At 42.3% G+C, this 16,785-nt stretch overlaps 1 protein-coding gene across 1 annotated transcript in view; it reads left to right on the forward strand.

Annotated features, from left to right (window-relative positions):
- The first annotated feature begins 829 nt into the window (after positions 1-829).
- The window catches only part of LRRC3C (leucine rich repeat containing 3C), a 40,051-nt gene continuing 24,095 nt past the window's right edge, over positions 830-16,785 (forward strand). Inside the window, exon 1 of the mRNA XM_039359278.1 lies at positions 830-895. The gene's annotated coding sequence lies outside the window, so the exon portion shown is untranslated. The remainder of the gene's footprint in view (positions 896-16,785) is intronic.

Consider the following 16,785-nt stretch of genomic DNA (forward strand, 5'->3'; position numbering starts at 1 on the left):
AGAATTGGTTTTTCTGAAGTCAGGTTCCCGGTTCAACTTCAGTTTATAGGTAAGTGTATCAATACAAAGTGAGGATTGCATCGTCCCAAAACAAAACTGGCTCCATCATTACATAGGGGAGACTAGGGAGGCTTTACACTTTACACTGAGGAGAGTTCTGGTGGAGTGGGGAGAAGATCTCTGAACTGGTTTGTTTTGCCACTTTCATTCCTTTCAGTTGGACTTCCGATTGCTTTACACTGTGGTTGCTGGAGAGCGGAAGTTGGGAGAGGATATTTATTTATTGAAAAGATTTATATGGCCACGCCCCTTAAGCAATCCTGATGGGGCTCATGATAACACATTTGAACTTATGACCTTCAAGCACAGAATTATCAGAGACTGGACCAGACTGTGACAATGATTTGTTATCCTCTCTTGTTTGATCTGATCTCAGCTCCTTTTTTCAAGCAAGCAAGCTTTTTTTTAATACTGTGCCTCTTTCATGCTGCACCAGTTCTGTCTCCCAAGCCTCAGCTCGGTGCAGAAACATCTGAGCATCTCGGGAACCCCGTGTGTTTCCCTGTTGCTTGGTAACCAGGGATTTTTCAAGAGACATGAATTAAGCTTTTCATCCTGCTTTCTCATGATTTTGCTCCTTCCACAAGCCCAAGCACTCCTCTCCCTATGTATATTTGTACACATGCAAGGATGCGCTTGCGCATATATGCATGTACACACACACACACACACACACACACACACACACACACACACACACGCACGCCAGCAGCACCAGAAAGGGCAGCCACGTTCTAAAAATAGCTCCTGGTGGGAAAGTACTGAGTGCCTGAATGGAGGGAAATCCTAATGAGGTTCCGGAAAGGAAACACCTGGGGCTGCCATAGCTGCAAAGGTAGTAGCAGTTAAAAATACATTGACGGTATATAATCTGAACCCTTTGAGACAGAGATGTGCTGTTGGTGGGCAAAGAATAATGGGCTGTAATTCTAGATAAGTCATTTTCATTACCTTTCCAAGTTTAGAGCTATAAAATCCTGAGATTACTGATCTCTGAACAGGCCATCTGCTTGCATGTGAAATGGCTCATCTGGGATGTTCGTTCAAGTGTGTCCATCTTCAAAGATAAGGACAAGGTGAACAAGATCTACCTAGTGGACTGCATACAACCCTGAACCCCAGTTAAAGGCACCAGAATCCCAGATCATGTGGCTAAAATTCAGCTTAATATGCTCTCAAAAACAAAACGACCTCACTGCTTGAGCCTAATCTTCCCTGGTGCTATAAGTCTGCTGCTTTTGGAAGCAGAAAGAGAGAGAAAAAGAGAAAAAAGTGTCACTTGTGGCCACAAAAAATACTGGCCACACTTGCTCACAGGTGTCCTCATACTGGTTACTATAATCATGCTGCCAGTATCTATTTATTTTTAGAGTACAAGAAACTATTGCATTCCTCCAAGCTTTCATTCAATGATATCATGATTCTGTTTTAATCATGCCACTGCTAATTTGTTTCCAGGTGGTTTTATAAGCCAGCATTACTTTAAAAGCATTTTGGCTGTTTTTATTGCTGCTTTATTTCAAATTTCTGTGCCAGAAAAATTCCTGACATTTTGGAGTTTTGAGCCACCCTCTCAGTTGAAAAATAAATCCCCAGTGGCTCTTTTAAATTGTAAGCATGAAAGAGAATTCTGTAAGATGGTAACAGGAGGTTTTGGAAAACAGGTGCCGACCACAGCCTTTCTGCAGACATTGACATTCTCTCTTTTATTTCCCATTATTTATTTATTTAGGTGTCAATTTCAGTTCCTCTTAATTGAGGCATGATCCCAGCCAGCTGCCCAGTAAATAGATTATTGTCTCAATACAGCCAAAGGGCAGACAAATATGCAAGGCTTACGCTGCAGTTTCAAAAACATAGAAAAGAAATTGAATTAGTATATTCCAGTGTGCTCTGGTTGTTTAGCATTAGTTCTCGGTATAAAGTTCAGGGGGACCAAGGTAGCTTATTATTGTGAAGCTTACTTTTCTCTCAGAATTTGAGGATCGAAGCTGTCTAATTAATCTAGAAACAGTGGCATTTGCCACTTATAGGCCTTTCCTATAAAGTGTGGCAAGAATGTAAGGACCCACCCCAATTTGCATCTTAAGAAGACAGAACTCTTGGAATAATTCTTCCAACAGGAATCCTTTATTAAGAGAAGTGGTTGCAGGCATGCTAGACAGGACTTGGGGTTCAAGCTCTTCCATTCAAGGTTTTAAGGGGTTCCCCAGTAGTCCCACCCAATCAACCCCCCTTCCAGTGATAGTTTCAAGTATCACAATTCCACCCCTTTTCTTCTTTCTTCCGTCTGGATGGAGACTTCAGATAACTACATGAAAGGCAAATACTCTCCTTTGGTATGCTAACACTTCGAGGTTACAATAAACACACATTCAACATTCAGCCCTTTGAAGTGTACTGAAGGAAGTGAGGGCCATAAAGCCCCTTTGTTCTCCCCCTTCTCTCCCTCTTATGGCAGAATCCAGAGATGGCAGAATTGGGAGTTTCTATATTTGATAATTAAAGATGAAATATAATTGGATTCTGACATCCGGCCCCTCTTAACAATAAGAGAGATCCACCTGAAAGAAAACACAAGTATAAAATTTAGTCAGGCTTGTTAGGATACTCTGTGTGAAACTTCTTCAATAGCTTCGGGGCTCTGACATGACGTTTATGGACCCACTCATTTTGTGAGGCAGGGAGGTGTTTCCAGGCAACTAGGTACTGAGTTGCCCCATGATATCTCCTAGAATCCAGGACTTCCTTTATTTCGAAGTGTTGTTCACCCTCCACCATGAGTGGAGGTGGTGGTGGGGGGATTTTTGGCCGTAGATGTGACTGATGCTCTCTTTTCAGCAAGCTGCAATGAAAAATTGGGTGTATTTGCCTGAGGTTTTTGGGTAATTCCAATTCTACTGTTACTGGATTTATGATTCTTTTAATTGGAAAAGGTCCTATATATTTTGGTCCAAGTTTTTTACAGGGCTGTAGGGACTTTAGGTATTTTGTAGATAAGTACACCATTTCTCCTATAATGAATGGTGTAGGCTCAACCCTTTTTTTATCGGCTTGTGCTTTGTATGCCCGCCTAGCTTCATCTAGTGATTTTCTGACTATTGGCCAGGTGTTTTGTAGGTTTTCCATCCATTCTTTCAGTGAAGGGATCGTTGGTTCTTTTGGGGTTAACTCTGGCATAGGGTTGAAACTTTGACCGTTGGCTATTTGAAAAGGAGTGTAGCCTGTGCTGGAGTGGACTGCATTATTGTAGGCAACTTCTGCAAAAGGAAGTAAGTCCGTCCAATCACTCTGTTGGAAATTTAAAAAACATCTCAAATATTGCTCAAGTACCGACTGGCAGCGTTCCGCTTGTCCATCTCCTTGAGGGTGGTGGCTAGATGTCAATCCCTGAGTGGTCCCTAAGAGGGATAAAAATTCCTTCCAAAATGCAGACGTAAATTGCACTCCCCTATCAGAGATGATGCGTTGGGGTGCCCCGTGCAATCTGTAAATGTGCTGGATGAAAAGTTTTGCTAAGGCCTTTGCAGTGGGAATTTTTTGGCAAGGGATAAAGTGCACCTGTTTGGAAAATAGGTCCGTGACTGTCCAGATAACAGTATTCCCATTGCTTTCTGGCAATTCCACTATAAAATCCATGGCTATTTCCCTCCAGGGGGCTGAGGGACTTGCCACTGGTTGTAATAGCCCTGGCGATTTCCCTTGCAACCTCTTTGCTGATGCACAGGTTGGGCAGCTGGCAACATAACTTTCTATGTCCTTTTTTATTGATGGCCACCAAAATTGCCGTTTAATTAAGTGTAAAGTTTTTACAAATCCAAAATGCCCTGCTGATTTTGTGTCATGGCAAAGGTGCATGAAAGTTAGTCTTTGAGTTGTTGGTATATATAACTTTTCCCCTACCCAAGGCAACCCGTCTCTCATTGTGCACACATGTTTGTTTTTCTGGAACCATTCATCTGTTTCCAAACTTTTTCTGAATTCAATCCCAGTTTGGCTGTCCAGTTGTGGTTTTATTTTGGCTTGGGTTCTTGTGGTTACTGGTGCTGCCAGTTGTGACTCTGCCATTATTGGTCTAGAGTCTGTGGTTCGTGCGCTGTTATATTGGGGCATGCGAGATAGTGCATCTGCCAGGAAGTTCTTTCTTCCTGGTAAATGTTTGAGCTTAAATTGGAATTGGTGAAAATGCTGGGACCAGCGGACTTGTTTGGGATTGAGTTTCCTGGAAGTTTTCAGGGCTTCTAAATTTTTGTGATCAGTCCACACCTGGAAGGGGATTTTGTTGCCTTCCAGGAACTGTCGCCACGTGAGTAATGCCCAACGTATCCCATAAGCCTCCTTCTCCCATACGGGCCAGCGCTGTTCTGTTTCCGTGAGTTTCTTGGATGTATATGCACAGGGTTGCAATACTGTATCATCATTTTCTTGTAATAGCACAGCCCCCACTGCCACATCACTTGCATCTGCCTGTATTATGAAGGGCTTGTCCATGTCTGGGTGCCTTAGTACTGGTTCGGCAGAAAAAAGTCTCTTTAGTCTCTCAAACGCTGCTTGGCACTCCATTGTCCATGTTAGTGGCTGGCTAGGTTTTACTGAGGATGTTCCCTTCGTTTTTAGTAAGTTAGTGAGGGGCAAGGCTATCTGTGCAAATGAGGGGATGAATTGGCGGTAAAAATTTGCAAAGCCCAGGAAACTTTGTAGTTGCTTTCTTGTGCGGGGTGGTGCCCAATTTAGTACTGCTTTGACCTTCTCCGGGTCCATTTCAATGCCCTGTGGGGATATGCGATAGCCTAGGTAGTCTATCCTTTCCTGGTGGAATTCGCATTTTGAGAGTTTGGCATATAGGTGAGCGGCTCGCAGCTTCTTTAAAACCGCTCTGACAAGTTTGACGTGTTCTTCTTTTGTTTCAGTAAAGATAAGAATGTCGTCCAAGTAAACAAGGACCCCCTTAAACAGGTGCTCCCTTAGAACGTCATTGATTAATTGCATAAAGACTGCAGGGCCCCCTTGTAATCCAAATGGCAAGACTTTGAATTGATAGCACCCCATGGGGCAGTTAAATGCAGTCTTCCATTCGTCCCCTTCCTTGATTCTCACGCGATAGTAAGCTTCCCTTAAGTCTAGTTTAGAAAAAATTTTCCCTTTCGATAGGTGTGACAGCATGTCTTTCATGAGGGGCAGCGGGTATAGGTTGCTTTCACTGATTGTATTCAGGGCCCTATAATCCACGCATAAACGTAAAGAGCCATCCTTCTTCTCTCTAAAAAGGACCGGGGCAGCCACTTTAGGCTTGGCTGGCTCAATGAAACCTCTCTCAGGGTTTTTTTTAAATAAATCTCCTTCCATTTCCTGGGGCTCATGGAGTATAATCTGGGCTTCGGGAGTTTTGCCCCAGGCTTGAATTCAATGGTACAGTCTGTGGGTCGGTGGGGGGGAAGCTCATTCGCCCTCTCCTCACTGAAGACTTCAGCAAGGTCCCTATATTCCTCTGGTATTTCTGTTAATCTTTTTTCCTCTCCTATGGATGCTTTTTCTATTCTTGATTCTGGTAGCCTCCCTTGGGGTTTTAAGTCCATAGGGTCCCCCTTCGGGAATTTGATTTCTGTCGTCCTCCAATTTACCCAGGGGTTCCATTTTTTCAACCATTCCATCCCTAGAATCATTGGGCATTCCATACCTGGGGTCACCACAAACGTTAAGTCCTCTTCATGGTTGCCCAGGGAGAGGTGTATTGGCAGAGTGGCTAGGGTAGCTGGCATCCCCCCCTGCTATGGATCCATCTAGCTGGCCAAATGAGATTGGTTGTTCCAGTCTCCTGGATGGGATGCCCAGATTCCCCACTAGTGTTGGGCTAATGAAGGCAGCGGGTGCAGCCAGAGTCTATTAAGGCTTTCACCTTCACAGCTTCGGGCATGGGGGGGATTAATATAGTCACTGTTTTGAAGATGGGTGTGATGCGTCCACTTACCAGGGGTTCGCCCTCCGAGCTGTCATCTGAGGCATCCACCATCCCTGTGGTGTAGGCTGGAGTTCTTTCCCCTTGGTGAGCAGAGGTGGGGGTTTCTGCAATTTCCATCATTCTCATGGCTGTTTCTTTTGGCTTAGCTGAATACTCTCTGGGTTTGTTGATTGGGGATCTGTCTGGGTTGTGCTGGGGGGCCTTTGAGCGGCATTCTACAGCTCGATGCCCTTCTCTTCCGCACTTGAAACACCCCATTTGCTTCTTGGCTGTATCCGATGATTTCACCGGTTGGTGTGTCAGCTCAGGCGGGGGGCGGCTCCATTGTTTTCTTCGGCGGTGCCTCTTCAATATGTCGATCTCTGCTTCCTCTGCCAAGACGTACCATTCCTCAAGTCGATGTGGGTCCCCTCGGGGCAGGCAAGCATCATATAGATCATAGTTTAGTCCGTCTTTGAAATGGCCAAGGAGGATGTCTTCTGGCCAATTCAGTTTGCTGGCAATGGCCCGGAATTCTTGTGTATACTCAGCCACTGGGCGTTTGCCCTGCCTCATCGTTGTTATTCTTTCACGGGCTTTGCGATCAGCCAGGGGGTCTTCAAATCGTCTTCTCAAGAGGACATGAAACAATTGAAGTTACTGAGTTCTGGGGCATTGGAGTCATGCAAGTTCACTACCCAATCCGCAGCTGGTCCATCCAGGGCAGATTGCACGATCCGGATGCGGGCTTTGTCGCTGGGAATGTCCTGCCCATATTCCTCCATGTAGCTGAGGACTTGGGTTAGGAAAAACCCCAAGCGTGTTGGCTCCCCTTTGAATTTCACCTCCAACGGTGGACGTCTTGGAATGGATCGGTGCCTCCGTTGTGGGTGGTAGTGTCTTCCGTCCAGATTGCCATCTGTGGTCCGGTAGGGGGTGGGGGCTCCTGGATCAGTAGATGTCCCTGGGGTTGCAGGTTCCACGTCCCCCTCGGTGTCTCTCCCTTTGTGGCTCCAGGAACTGGGGTGGCCGTAGGGCTCAGTATTCTCCTCTCCTAGGGAGCTGAGAGTTCTCTTCATCAGGTCAATAGCTTTCTCTAGGATCCAGTCTGAGTACGGTGCCCAGCTTCCTCCCTCTTCACTTGCGTGCAGGGATTTCTCCATCTCCTGCTTCCATTCTGGTTGCTTGGTCCCCCGTCTCAGGGTCACCTTTCTTGATTCCTTTCCCCACTCACTTTTCTTTCCAACGCCCATCGACCAGCGAGGCTTGTGGTCCTGTGTCTCCACCACTTCTTCTCCTGAGGAATCTGGCCTCTCGGATTCCAACATCTGGCAAGGTTCCAACTGGGTCAGCGGCTCTCTTTCCAGGGAGTTTTCCCCCTCTCTTGCTTCGTTGTCTGACATGGTAAATTTTTGCAAAATCCCCCGGCAAGGGTCTCCCTTCCAGGTGGATTAATTTTGCAAGTCCTGTCTAATGTAAGGACCCACCCCACTTTGCATCTTAAGAAGACAAAGTCAGGTATCTTTAAAAGGGATTTAAAAAATCATGGAAGTCAAATTTATCCATTATGATCCGTTCTCTCCAAGGCCTTCCTGTAAGCATCATTAGTTCAGGAATAAGAATAAAAAAAACCTAGGGTCTTCAAGAACTGAATGTGGATTCCCCAGTAGCATTTGTCAATGGATTCTTTGTTCTGGCCAATGTAGGGTTGAAGATGTCATATTTAGGGCTATGAGATTTGGGCTGCAAAAACCTGGATGATCAGTTTGGTACTACCCCAATCCATGGCAGCAGGTATTTGTAGAATCTTTACTAGAAGCCAAACATTTAGCAATGTTTAGCAATCAGAACTAAGTGCAAAGATGTAAGTGTAAAACAAAAATAAATACTTCTAAGCTGAAAAAAATATGTTTGAAGCAAATAAATCCTCTCAAAAATTCATTTCTCATTACTTCCAATTTTTTATATTTTGCTCTAGAGTAATTTTAGAAGAAATATTGAATCATTTTGTTTTGCTATTCTGCAACAATTAGAGCCAAATAGTTTTATTAGTCTTCTGCAAATCAGGTGGATCAGTTGATTTATATCTTCTTTAGTTCTGCTCATTCCTATCAAAGTAAACTTGGAATTACTTATGAATTTCTTACAAGAATTAGTTTAAGAATTTCAGACATCTAACATATACGTTAGATATAAGCAAAATGCCCAGATACTCTGAAATTCTAGACAAACAGAGAAAGCTCAAAAATAATCAGTTATTAAAAGAACAAGGAATATCCATTGATTGGTGGCCATATTTACAACTGCAATCTAGATACAAGAAAGATGTGGAAGAGTATGAAATTGACACGGAACCAAAACAACTAGATAAACTATTTTCTGATATATTTTTATATCTAAAATATAAATTATTTATTAGAATTTGACAGATTAGAGGAGATGGTGAAAGAACCGATGATTGCATGGGCAAAAAACATAGGGCACAATATAGAATTAGAAGATTGGGAAAGAATTTAGAATAAAAATTACACCATAACCAAATCTGCTGCATATAAGGAAAATCAGTATAAAATGCTATACCGCTGGCACTTAGCCCCAGCAAATCTTGCGAAAATGTACCCGAATCCAAACCCCAAATGCTGGAAATGTAACCATCGTCAAGTTATCTTCTTTCATGTTGGTGGTCGTGTCCCGAAGCGCAAAAATACTGGACCAAGATACAAGGGTGGCTACACGAGCTAACAAAATGCCAAATAGAACTAAACCTGGAAACATTTCTCCTGGGAATACTTAAAAAGAAATTTGACAGGAAAATAAGATATTTGATTCTACACATATTAACTGCGGCAAGAATTGCATTCACGTAATACTGGAAGGAACGCAATATACCACCAGAGGGATTGATCATTCGGAAGATATATGAATGTGCTGAAATGGATAAACTCACTTTAGAACTAAAAGAAAAAGACGATTCTGAATTTTATGCGGTTTGGAAAAAATGGTGTGCGTGGATAGATAATAGAAACAAAAATGGGAAACATACATAAGGTTACTGTGAGTTAGATATTGAATGTATATAATGTATACATTGTATAGAATGTTGATCTGAAGTATATAAAAATGACACAGTCTGCTGGAAAAAAAAAAGAATTTCAGACATCCACCTTTCTTCTGACTTGGAAGTCTTATTTCTGTCTAATTCCTGTGATGGCTGCCTATAATTCCTTGAAAGGGAACCTTTCTGCATGTGAGGTAGGTCATCTTTGTAGTGAATTTGTATTTTCTAGGACTGATTTCTTAGTTTCCAAAGGCTACAGGGAAGATCATTGTCAGTGTTTTCTATTCTAATTAGAATATTCTCATTCTCTCAGTGAACTTGGATTTGTTGTTTTTGCTTTGTGAATATCTTACTGAGGCTATCTTGATTCACCAATGTTCCATAGGATGTCATTAAAGAGGGAGAAGGATACATTCCGCCTTTCATGGTAGGATAATGGGAGGAAATAATTTTTGGGGGTTAGCAAATAATTGCTGCTTGAATCTTGCTGACCCCTGGAGGTTTTTCACAGACCCTACACTCTCTCTTCACACTTTCTATTGCTCAATAGGTAGACACTGAACTTGGGATGAAGGTTAGTGGATTGCCTTCCTTCCTCTCTTTAAAACATTACATTGGAAAGCTGTCTCCTAAGTGCAACTGTGGCTAACTTTTATTTGAACTCTACAAAAAGTCTCTTTTCCTTATTCACTATTGTGATTGTTAAACTGCATTGTTTGTTGTAATTTGCTCCGTCTCTTTCAATCAAAGAATTTAAGCTGGGATGAACAGCAAAGCCATTTTCCTTTGCTTGCCACCTGTCCTAGCAGCCTTTCAGTTGCCTCTGATACCTGCCTATGTAAATATTTGTAATAGTACTTGCTTGATGGCACCTGGCACATTTTATTGTAGGAGGTCTTTGTACAGCAAAAAGTGACCATTCCAGACTTGGTGTGATAACACTTTTCTATTGGAGTGGCTTATATTGATGAAATCATATGTGAAATACTGAAGACAGTTCTAGAAAGTTAGTTCAGGATCAACTTCAGATTCGTAAAAAATTATCTAACAGGTAGACCTCACCTTACAATAGTTCATTTAGTGATCATTCAAAGTTACAGTGGCACTGAAAAAGTGACTTGTGACCATTTTTCATATTTATGACTGTAGTAGCATCCCCATGGTCATGTGACCAAAATTCAGATGCTTGAAAACTGGCTCATATTTACAATGGTTGCAGTATCCCGGGATCCTGTGATCACCTTTTGCCACATTCTGACAAGCAAAGTCAATGGAGAAGCCAGATTCATTTAACAATCATGTTACTAACTTAACAACTGCGGTGATTCACTTAAAAATGTGGTAAAATGGGGCAACACTCGCTTAACAACTTTTTACATAGCAACATAATTTTTTGTGCTTGTAAGTTGAGGGCTTCTTCCTCAACGTTGATGGTCTTCCATGTTGGAAGTATGAGTCCAATGGTACTGACAATTCTGTACTCATGACTTACTGTAGTTAAGGACTGATTCTTTGTTTCCTTTTTATCTCTCTACTTGTTTGTTGTCTAACAGATGGCTGAATTGAGGTCACTTCCTTCTGCCTTTTTTTCCTGATCATAACCATCATGATCACAGTGATATGTCTCAAGTAACTTACATTGATAAGCTTCCAGCAAAATCTTCCCAGTCACACATGCAAAGAGCATATACTCTTGAATATCCCTCCTGGTAAAATGTAGGTGCTAGACCAGTGATGGCACAGGTGCCAGAGGTGGCACTCAGAGCCCTCTCTGTGGGCACACATGCCATTCCCCCAGCCATTCCCCCAGCCCACGACCCCCTCCTCACCAGCAGCCTTCCTGGAGGAGAGTCGCCCCAAGCGTGACCCACACAGAGCAGTGCAGCCAAGGACATGGCAGCCAGGCAGTGTAGACAAGACTCTGCCCTCATGTCCCAATGTGCACAGTTGATGCTGCAGGGCGTGGGCAGAGGGCGTGGTTGCCATGGTGCTGCTGGGCTGCCTGAGCAATCTGCGGCAGGCCCTGGAGGTGGTGAGTGGCCCTGTGGGCAGGCAGGATGGGGCGGAGCGGGGGCAGAGTGGGGGTGAGGCAGGATGTGGAGCAGGGGCGGGGCCAGTTTTTGGGCACTCGGTCTCTAAAAGGTTCGCCATCACTGTGCTAGACTTTGCTTTTCCCTATAAAGTATTTACTGAAAATATATTCCATTGTAGTTATAAAACCCGTTTCTAAATATTATTACACTTGCATTCACGCTCTCAGGAATGCTCACCCAAACTCTCTCACCCTCCAGTGTCTCAACTATGAGTTTAAGATGGAAGTAGACATACCTGGGTGCTATTTTAATTTCTTGAAGATGCTGGACTACCTGACACTATGCATCATTCAGGTCCATTGTGGGCTCCTCTGGAAGGACGCGCAATATAAAGATCAAGATCACCATGATCATCCTCACCTGTCAGATAAGCCCAGGGTAAAATATATATTGATGGGCTTATCTTGAGCCCAGGGAGCTACCCATGTATGTTAATTTTTGATGCCAAACCTGACTTGGATCACAACTAAATTAGACTTGACAGTAGGGTTGATGTTAGATATCATTTCCTAAGGCAGAACAGTAAAAAAAATCCACATCAAGATGCAGAGTATGCAAGGGTAATCAAGTTGTTTTGGCACCCAAGGAAGATAATATGTAAGCACTTCTCCCTTTTCCTGGCACTAAAAACACATAATAATTATAAATGAAACAGCTAACAATTTGCTACCCTTTCATGATATCCAAACTGGCTGAAGTCTGAGAAGATCTTCCTTAACAAGCTTTTCCAAATTATATGCTGACCCTTTCCGAAGTCATAGAGAGCTGTTAATTCTTTCCCCTTCTCTGCCCTCTTGGCTTAGGGAGAACAAGCTTGTTGTTTCTTACTGCATTCATGGATGTTTTTTTCAAATGGGAAAAGTAGCTTGAGAGGAAGTAATTTCCACTTGTGAAATGATGTACCTTTGTACATGTTAAGGAGGCCATGTTTAGTTTAGCATGTCCACATTTTAATCTTAATTTTTAACTATCCTATTCCAAGATATTGTATTTTAATAAGCTTCCCTGGAAATGTATTGAAAGGCAAGGAAGAGATTAAACAATAAATTTAAATAAATAAATCAGACTAAACCATGGTAAAAATAAACCTAACTGATGTCAGAAGGGAAAAAAAACCAGTTCGCCAATTCACAGCCAACAAACTGAAATGAAAAGCCATAAAACACTTGTTCATTTACTATTTGTGTGGTAGGGTTACATATTAGCTAGGATTGCACAATGTTCTATGCAAATTCAAAATGGATTGGCTAGTTGATGGTTCAACACACTATGGGAAACTCAGCTGTTGTCTTGGTATGTTATATGAACCATACTATCATGTTAAGCTCTAATATAGTTTATTTATTTGAGCTTGTTATGTGAATGCGGCATTTTTCTTTTGTTGATTTGATTTCAGAACCGAGGATGCCCAACTTTAATTTACATGTTATTATATGCTGTGAACTGAGGTTATGCAACGGAGGATTTGTAGGAATTGCTAAATTTGTGCCTCATTGTAAAGAAAAAGGGAATATGACTTTACCATATACAGTGTATATGTATCAGTTACTGATAGAGCATTATTATATCCTGCTTTTCAGCCAACTTGGGAATCATATCCAGTAGTCCCTAGTTCAGATTTATCATTAATGATGGTGGGCTTGCTGAAGAACTATTGGCCTACATTTATACTCTGTATGCTAATGAGGCTAGTTCAACAGAGAACTGTTGATCTTGTTGTCTATGCAAATATAGGAATACAATTTACGAAGACATGCTTTGCATTATAATGGAAGCTGCAGCTAGTAAGAGCCCTCATCTGTCTTTGCAATATATTCATGGGAGCATTAATCAAAACCATGTCCCCTTAAGAGATGAATGCAAGTGAGTAAACCATTTCATGTTTTGGGACCATATTATGAATGGTCTAGATATTGTTCCCAGACAGAATAAGCCTGATGCTAAAGGTAAATTTAGATCCACTTTGGTTTCCTAGTTAAAGAACCAGGCCATAGATTGAGAGTGTTCTAGTCCTGCCTTAGGCATAAAGCCAGCTGGGTGATTTTGGGTTAGTCAATTTCTCTCAGCCCTAGGAAGGAGACAATGGCAAATCACTTTTGAAAAACCTTGTCAAGGAAACTTCAGGGAGATATCCAAGCAGCCTCTAAGAATTGGACACAATTGAATGGAAGCAGGGGGTAAAAAAGGTAATTCTTGACTGTAAATCATTTCTGTGATCACACAAGATTACTTCACATTTTGCATTAAAATTGGTGGTGCTCATGAGGATCAATATGTCCCTGACTTTTAAATAATAAAGGCTTAAAAAAAAGGAAATCACAGAATAGCTTCCAACATCTTATTTATTCACAGGTTTGGACCTGTTGCCAAACAAGTGTCACCTGGAAGACACGTGGTTGCACCCTGCCTCCTGACAATTCACAGTGCATCCATCACCTATTCTCAACCTTCAAAGTGACCCTGATGAAAAAAGATTGTCTGCTCCTAAACGAAACCCTATTTTGTTTTGTACTGCATTCTTTGTGAATCCAGTCATTGGCAATCCCAAGCTATGATTTATTGCTTAAGGCCTTTGTTTGTACAAGATGCTTAATCAGTTGGTATATTGCAGTGATGGCAAATCTTTTAGAGACTGAACAATATCTAGACCATTCATAATATGGTCCCCAAATGGGCAGGGTTGGGGGAGATCCAGGGAGTCTCTGGCAGGTGGGGCAGTGGGCAGGAGGCTCGTCCTGCAGGGGTGAGGCGAGGCAAAGTGAGGCAGGGCGGGAATGCCATTGTCCCAGGGCAAGGCAACACAGGGGCCGGGGTGGCTTCTGCCTGACACCATCGGTCCCCGTACACAGAGGCTAGTGAGCGCATGGGGGCTGACAGTGTCTGTCAGCAGCCACAGCCTGCTGGTCCCTCGACTGGTGCACTCTGGGGCTCCACAATCTGCCGCTAGCAGTTCAGAGAAGCCGCCTCTGAGCTGGATGGATGGCCAACAGCTGAGGAGGTGATGCAGTGGGTTGTGCCCAGGAAAAGGAGAGCATGCGAGGCCAGGAGGGATGGGACGGGGGGAGGGAAACCAGCCATGCTGGGATGCATCCAGCCATGGGGACCTCGGCAAGTTAGCGGGTGGCTGATTGAAGTTGCCATTTCTGGGGCATGGCATGCATGGCACTCAGAGAGGGCTCTGAGTGCCGCCTCTAGCACACGTGCCATAGGTTTGCCACCACTGGTATATTGTGTGGCCTCATTGTGGCCTGTTCACCAAAGAGTTCAGATGATGGGAGACAGGATAAGAAAATTGATTACTGCCAAGAGAAAACAAGCCATTCCCACAATGCCATAACTTCTGAGCCTGAATTTGCAGGCTGTGCTAAATCTCAGTGAATGCCACCATTTTACATTCCTCTGTATTTTAATTAAAACCAAGCTTTGTAATCATGCTGCATAATCTACACTTGCAAAATAGTCACCATTTGGGGTTTGCCATACATCTCCAGTCTTAAGTTCCACCATCTGTTCAGATGGCATAGCAAGCAACAACATTAAGTTACAATCAGACATATATGACAGGTTAAAATGCCAGTTTGCGTGCACTAGTTAAACGGGATTTTTATTTGACCTACTGTGTAATGGTGGTCACTAATTTTAGATTGCTGGTCTTGATTTATGTCTGAAGCTCTGAAATAAGTTATAACAGTGCTTTTTAAAAAGACCCTTCCCCCCCCAAAACAATACCTTATAGGATTAATATTGGTCAAGATGAGATTTGACAGTTTTGACATTATCATCAGCCTTACTGAACTGTTGGAATATTTGATGTCATTTTATCAATATTCCAATTTTTAAAGATGTCTTGGAATTTTGCAATATATCCAGTCACCCAAAAGGCTGCAACATGTTTAGCCATTGCTGGAAAAGAAATGTGTAAAGAAAAAACAGCAAACTTTGTATAATCATTTTGGCAAAGAGAGATAGCTGTTGTACGCAAAACTTGTTTTATGCAAAAAGTATCAGATGTTCTTTCACTTTTATTTGTGGCTATTATTTGTGCCTCATAAAGAACCACAATTTGTGCTGCATTGATAAATAAGCAAATTGTAAAGTGATGTGATGAGGTTAAAATAATAAAATAAAAAGCAATGATTATCTTCATCTTGAAAAAATAGTCTCATCCCACCATGTTGAAATTAGACTCATGGAATCTATGGTGGACAATGAAATGAAACTAAGTATTTTACAGGGAGATTTTGTAAGTTTGCAGAAAAGGAGATTGGTTATGATCATATACCTCATTAAGCCTCAGAGTTTTAAGCTATGGTTTGCTGAATTAACTCAAGTGTCATGGTTCTGACAGAGACAAATAAAGTAGAACTCTGAGGCTTGCAAGTTCCTCAAAGAACATGTTTATTGATACAGTATCGGCATGTCAAAAGTGAAACCAAGTCTAAATAGACACATAACAATCCCCAATACAAAGTTAAGAAATCCCACCCCTAAACCTATGTAAGCTACTAGGTTCCCCAATACATCAGAAAGAAAGAGTCTCCTGCAGGGGAAACAAAAATCAGGTTAGGTATCCTCTCGAGGCTTGTGAGAGTATTTATCATAAAACTTTTTTTATCACTCTATCTGTCTTCACATTTGTACATTTCACCCATGTAGCCTCTGAAAGAGGGTAACCTTTCCATTGGACAAGGTACTGTAACTTTCCCTTGTACAGCCTAGAATTGAGAATATGTTTTTTCTCATAATGCATCTCTCCTACCACCATTGGACCAGGCGGCTCTTTTGGAATAGGTCTTAAAGTGGATTCGGACACAGGTTTCAAAAGACTGCAATGAAACACCGGATGAATTTTCCCCAACAATCATGGAAGTTTTAACTCTCTGTCACAGGATTTATGTTCCTGATAATGGGGAAAGGAAATTTCAGATCCAATTTTAATTGCAGATATTTAGTTGAAAGATAAACTAATTGTCCAGCATAAAAAGGTTTTTGAGGGGAATGTTGTTTGTCTTCTTGCTCCTTGTAAACCTTGGTAGCTTTGGTCAATGCCTTCTTCACATTCACCCAACCCCCCTGGAAAGATGTCACTCATTGGTCCAGTCTGGGAAGTAGGAGGCTCCTGTGGGAACTCAGGCATGGGCACAAAAACTTGACTCATCACTGTTTTGAATGTGTGAGATCAGTGCTACTATGTACAGTATTATTGTAGGCTACCTCTGCAACAGGTAAAATGTCAGCCCAATTAGACTGTTGATAATTTACATAACATCTGAGGTACTGTTCCACCATTGCATTAACTTTCTCAGCAGCTCCATTAGTATTTGGATGAAAAGCAGATGAAAGCAGATGATTGGGAGGACCCAATCAGTTTAAAAAACTCCCTCCAGAATTTTTCAGTAAACTGGAACTGTCAGGAACAATTCTCTTTGGGGCACCATGGAGTTGGTATATGTGCTTCAAAAACAGTTTGGTTAGCTTCTGGGCAGAGGGAAGTCTTGAGCAAGCGATGAAATGTGCCTGTTTGAAATGTGGCTGCGGCCATGGGTGATTTGGCTGGCTGAATGAAACCCCTAGCTAAGTTTTTAGCAATGTACTCTCTTAGTTCTTGCATCTCTTTGGGTGTCATAGAGTGTATC

The sequence above is a fragment of the Crotalus tigris genome, unplaced genomic scaffold, assembly GCF_016545835.1.
Source record: "Crotalus tigris isolate CLP2741 ecotype Arizona unplaced genomic scaffold, ASM1654583v1 scf7180000019068.10715455, whole genome shotgun sequence".
Classification (NCBI taxonomy): domain Eukaryota; kingdom Metazoa; phylum Chordata; class Lepidosauria; order Squamata; family Viperidae; genus Crotalus; species Crotalus tigris.